This window comes from Chiloscyllium plagiosum, chromosome 35, assembly GCF_004010195.1.
Source record: "Chiloscyllium plagiosum isolate BGI_BamShark_2017 chromosome 35, ASM401019v2, whole genome shotgun sequence".
Taxonomy (NCBI): Eukaryota; Metazoa; Chordata; class Chondrichthyes; order Orectolobiformes; family Hemiscylliidae; genus Chiloscyllium; species Chiloscyllium plagiosum.
The window spans coordinates 30,452,665-30,458,706 of record NC_057744.1 but is presented as its reverse complement, the minus strand read 5'-3'; the positions used below and the strand labels follow the sequence as shown (position 1 = coordinate 30,458,706).

At 38.9% G+C, this 6,042-nt stretch overlaps 1 protein-coding gene across 2 annotated transcripts in view; it reads left to right on the top strand.

The window, feature by feature from the left end:
- pde9ab (phosphodiesterase 9ab) overlaps positions 1-1,813 on the top strand; it is a 76,495-nt gene extending 74,682 nt beyond the window's left edge. For both annotated transcript variants that reach the window (XM_043676388.1, XM_043676390.1), the window contains exon 19: positions 1,211-1,813. The gene's annotated coding sequence lies outside the window, so the exon portion shown is untranslated. The remainder of the gene's footprint in view (positions 1-1,210) is intronic.
- The last annotated feature ends 4,229 nt before the right edge of the window (positions 1,814-6,042 follow it).

Below are 6,042 nucleotides of genomic sequence, written 5' to 3'. Positions count from 1 at the left end.
ACCCTCATCAACTTTTCTAGTCACATCCTCAAAGAACTCGATAAGGTTTGTGAGGCATGACCTGCCCCTCACAAAGCCGTGTTGACTGCATTTAATCAAGCCATGCTCTTCCAGATGGTCATAAATCCTATTCTTTAGAATCCTTTCTAACACCTTGCAGACGACAGACGTGAGACTTACTGGTCTGTAACTTTAAATATTTTTATCTTCAAGTATTCAAAATTGTTTTTCAACTGGGATTATTATACAGCCAACATGAATATGGTCAACACTGGTGTATTGGGAAAATAGAAAGATGGATCAGAGATTGAGCTAAGAATGGCTAGTAGCCATTGGTCTGTGAAGTTGACCAGAGAGCAGCAGACTTGATAAAGGACAATAAAATTATGTACAACTGCTGAAGCAAAAATCACCATTACCAGGAGAAATAGCTCCAGTAATACAGATTGGGATAATTAATAATAACAGGAACAGAATAATAACTTAGAATTTCTGTTGATCATCAGTTGAAGTTGAAGCTATGTGATAAGATAGTTAAACATAATGCTGGAGCAAATTATATCTGTACCAGGGATGTGATTGTACAATATGCAGCATAATCCTCAGTGAATTTCTTATTAAGAACTATTCAATTAGTTTCATTCTCATGCTCTTTTCTCATAACATTATACATTGTCCCTTTTCAAGTCTGTATTGAATTCCCCTTTGGAACTACAGATCTCTAAGGCTCATACATTTCAAAACAGTAAGGATATGCCTTCCAAAATAATAGCTCAGTTACTAAATGTGCTCCTGGTGTCAGTCTGAGTCATGCAAACAGGAAATTCTCTGGTATTCTCTTTGTCCACTTACTTAACCTTAGCTGTGTTCATAAGCCAAGCTTCCTCCATGCCCGTGCGCTGGCGAGAAAAATAAATCCTAATCATAAGTGTGTCCTGCTAGAAATATTGATTTCTGAAAGATGTGGATCATTTGTAGAATTCCCACAAAGTTGTGTAGTGTGTTGCACTTGCAGTTCAGAATTCCATATGTAAAATGGATATCAGGTAAATTTCCAGAGGTCAGGCAGTGCTCAAGGCACCATACTCCAGCAAAAATCCAGGATTCTTCCCATGGCTGGATGAAGAGGGGGTCAAAATAGTCAAAGTACCCAAGGGCTTATATCCAAAGAAAGATAATAGTTTGATTTAAAACTATATTTTCATTTCAGGATTTCAAACTACAGTTATACCTCTGGCTCTTCCACCTGGCTTGAAGAAAATATTGGATATTGATAGAACAGCTATCAAGTTGAGTGAAATCACGTCAATTTATCCTTTAACTTTTGCAAATAGATAAAGATAAACTGCAGAACCATAATTAAATTCAACCAACACTTGGAACATAAGTCAATGGTTTTCCACTGAATTTTGGAATCAGGTTAGGTCTTTTTTTTTTAAAACATTTTGGAAGATTGGGAAAAACAAAAATCAGTCAGTCTCAGAATTCTGGAAGTTTATTCTAATTTCACAACATTTCATTTTTAATTAATAGTCATTGGATAAGTTGTACCTGCCACTAAACTGGAATCTCCAAAGTCAGAGGAACACTGGTATTCAGAACTGTAATAAAGTATAATTACCTTATCAGGTAGAGAAAATGCCCCTTTCCCTTACCATTTCGTCACCCCAGTAAAGACTAGCACAAATAACCAAAACTCCGGAACACCTTGCATTGTGCCAAGAGACGTTTATTGACATAAAATCTCTACAGTGCAGAAACGGGCCATTTGGCCCATCACGTCTGCACCAACCCTCCAAACATCATCCCACCCAATCCCTGTAACCTTGCATTAACCATAGCTAATCCCTCTAGCCTACACATCCCTGGAAACTATGGGCAATTTAGCATGGTCAATCAATTTAACCTGCACGACTTTGGACAATGGAGGAAACCCCCCACAGAAACCTGCAAACATATCTCCACACAGGCAGGCACCCAAGGGTGGAATACAAACCCATGTCCCTGGTACAGTGAGGCAGCAGTGCTAACCACTGAGCCACTGTGCCACCCAGTTGTGGTAAAGTTGCACAGTGTCCCCAGTGTTGCCTTTCGTGTTCCTGAGATTGGCTGAATAACTAGATTAACCACAAACATAGTAAATGAGATACTTTCTGTACCAGCTACGCTTGAAAATATGTTCTATAAAATCACTGTTTAACAACTGAAAATCCCAACCAATAATGCACCACCTAAAGCAATAGTTTACTCGCTGATATATCTTACTGTTTGAAGATTTACCGGCACACCAGAATAGATGTACAGGTAATTAATTTTGCTACACTGGGTTTGTTTTAATTTAAATGTGGCTGTCATGTATTCACATAAGCATTACATCAAATAAGGAATCATTCAATAAAATTGTGGATGTTTTGAATCGAAGAAGTGTCTTGTGCCTGAACACTGCTCTCATTCTCACTCACACTGCAAACCATTTGAAATTATTGCAGAAATCATAATCAGCTGATCTGTTTGAAAATTGGTTGCTTTTTTTATTTGAAATGAAAGCTTTGTTATGCTAACTATACAAGGTAAGTACATTTTGTTACGATATCTGTGAAAACTGATAATGTTTAAAAAGAAATGCGAACTTCTGGCTAATAGCTGGAAGAATGGCAATTAGGAATTTTAAAAAACATTTAAAAAACAAATGATTTAAACTCTATTGATTAAACACTTTTTTTTGTAACATGTTCTTAAAGCTGCAGAGTGGAGAGATCTCACAATTATCACATGTCACATTTTCCACAGAATTACACTTCTTATAATTAACATGCCATATGTTTCCCCAGTTTCCTAATGGATTCTCATATGCCTACATTACTGCATGTTAATTTTAATAACCTTTCCTTGGTTCATAGTGAGTTTCCTAATTCAACCACCATCTGTTGACTCTTCTCCACTTTGGCCATGACAGAAAAATACCTTCCTGAATCTGTGATGGCGTAAGGCTCTTTGCCTGGAGAGAATTCCCTTCTCATATCCAGATGTAGTAACTTACAAACCCAAGCAGCCTATTGTCTCTGCTGCCTACATAGAATTATATGTGATATTCACTGATTTATAGGGAACCTTGTAACCTGATCTCAAAATGGCTTCCTCTGTCCTAAATGTGCATTATTCTTACATACATTTGGAAATGATAATTAACTAACTTCTTTTATCTTAAGAGTAAATGAACCACTTCCACCATAATTCATAGCCTAATATCAACTATATCTTTCTGAGTCTTTTGAAAACTCAGAGTCTACTCATGGCACATCCAGATATTTTCCAATTAATCTGTTCAGCGATGTTACTGCACACCACTGGAGCATGAACCTGAGCCTCCCAGCTCAGAGATTCAGAAACTACACTGTGCCCCAAAAGCTGCCAATGCACATTCAGAGATTTTCTAATCAACCTGTTCAGATAAGTTATTACCCATCTCTAGAGCAGCTGGGACTTGAACACAGCTGTCCTGGTTAAAGGTAGGGACACTACCATTATGCCACAAGAGCCCATTGCACACTCAGAATCTCCAAGTATAAATATCTTGTACCTAAATCTCAGTAAAACAATCTAGAATTTCCTTTAATCTCTAACAATCAACCCACCCAGTCTTACTGTCAGGAAGATTACACATGATGTCCTTCATTTACACTAAAATATAAGCTACAGTCTCAAACTATTAACCTCAAAATATTTCAAAATATTGTGACTTTATAGTGCATAAAAGGCTTACCAAATATGTGACTTGTTGAACCATAAAGAACAGTCAGATCCTAGGCTTGGTTCACAGTTTATGCTGGCTATTTGTGGGGTACAGTACTGATCTAGTGAGAGAGGCAAGGCGTGATGGGAAAGAATGGGATGTGTGGGGAAGGGGAAGAAGCAGATCAATTTCTTATTCACAGCCAATTCTGCAACAAGCCCCTGATAAGCACCAACATCTTCAGGATAGCAGGTAAATTGAATGAGAACGTTTTGGCGATGTGGAGAAAAGAATTCATGATTTATCTTAGACTGCATGAGAGGAAAACCTGTTATAAAATCTGCAGCAGAGTTGTAGTACATCTCCAAAAGAGCAGGTCTGCTCCTGGCATTTAGTCTTGCCTGATAAAAACAATCTCTAATCTGTGATTTTTTGCAGAACAGAAAATCAGGCACCATGTCGAATATTCTGAACTGCACCCTAATCCAGCAAGACTGTGTAACATGAGGAGAATCTTATAATCTTGGGGTTCTTCCTATTCTTCAACTAAGATCTTTTATCTTTCTTTTAAAGAATGTTTTATTGTCAACACAACCTTTGGAATCCTTCTTCACCCAGAAAGACCTAGGCCACAATCCCCTTGTTTCCACTGTAATACACAATAGCTGCTGAGAAGGTACAATGCTGAGATTGTTCCCTGTTACCAAGGAGACAGAAACATTGTATCCTAGCAACAGCCAAACCAGAATTTCAGACTTAAATCAAACTGTGGGAAATTGTAGAATAGCTACCCAGAAGGATGAAGACTCAGCCTTTAAAAGCTCCAGATCTTTTTTTGCTGTGTTTCAGTACTCATCCAGTCTGGGCTCATCCCCCCTTTAAATTACAGGCTTGTGGATTCATGCTGATCAGAAATTAGCAAATAAATTTAGAAAAAACAGCACTTTGTTGAGGCCCTGTTAAAGGTTTGCCATAATCAATTTCTGAACAAACAGGGAATTACTGGTACAGCCATAATCAGAACTGTGTATCAAAGACCAAGTAGGACCTGTTGTAAATTAAGTTTAAAGAATAGAAAAATTTCACAGCGTCCCCACAGTACTGGAAGAATTAGATGTTCTCAAAATAAAAAATAGTGCAGACCCTCCAAAATATCCATTTATTGGTGCTTATAGTCCACACTTGCAAAGCCAACTTTTGTGTTATTCATTTAAAAGATGGGAAAAGGAACATCTTTAAATCACAGGACTGTGCAAGGACATGTTGCAGCTTTAAAATGGTGTTGCCTTATTCAGACAGTGGGGGAGGATGCTATACACCTCCGGTAAGTGCTCAGGGCAGGTTCGCCCAGTAATGGACCTTTTGTTTTTTTTTTATCAGCAACATCTTGTTAAATCTTTTCTGAACCCTCTCCATTTTAATAATGCTGTGGAGGTACCGGTGTTGGACTGGGATGGAAGTCACATGACATCAGGTTATAGTGGAACAGGTTTATTTGAAATCACAAGCTTTTGGAGCGCAGCTCCTTCATCAGGTAAAGTCGACAGTCTGAGAAATGAAGGCAAACATGCCCAAATGCCGCCTTAATCTGTCTACCTGAAACTCCACTTTCAAGGAACTATGTACTTACATTGTTTGGCTTTCTTATTTTTTAATTAAGATAATTTTCTTCTGAAAAATGTCCCATTATAGTTAATTAATTTAACCTGCATTTGTCTTATACCCATCCATACTCACTACGTCATGTGAACCTGCAGGTGGGAATGAGGGTGGCAGTTCTTTGAGTTCTTTGTGACACCACTTTCAAAGAACTATGTACAGTGGAACCTCGACTATCTGAATATCAATTATCCGAAAATCAGGAGATCTCGAGGTCCGGATAGAAACATTACATCACTGTTTCCAACAGTGATCACATCTTTTGTTGACAGTGATTAAACACGCACCGTCTCCAAATGACTGATATCTCACCCTTTCTCTCTCCCCACACTTTCCCTGGAGTTCTACAGACGGGTGTACACTAAATGCCCCCCGCTTCCCCAAATAATCTCTCTAACATTGTCCTGTTCAGGGCAAATGTAGGACTTCTTGAAAAGTTGCAGTTAAAGGTTGTGTGTGTGGCTGTGTGTGTGTGCGCTATTTGGAGACTTACCCCACAAAGGCAGCTGCAGCAGCAGCAGTAGTCTTATCGTTGGTGTACAGTCTGACTGCTCTAGAGAAGGGACGGGGATGGATGGGGTTGGGGAGCGGGGGGAGCGGTTGGATGGGGTTGGGGGGGGCAGAGTTGGACGGGGTTGGGGGCGGTGTTG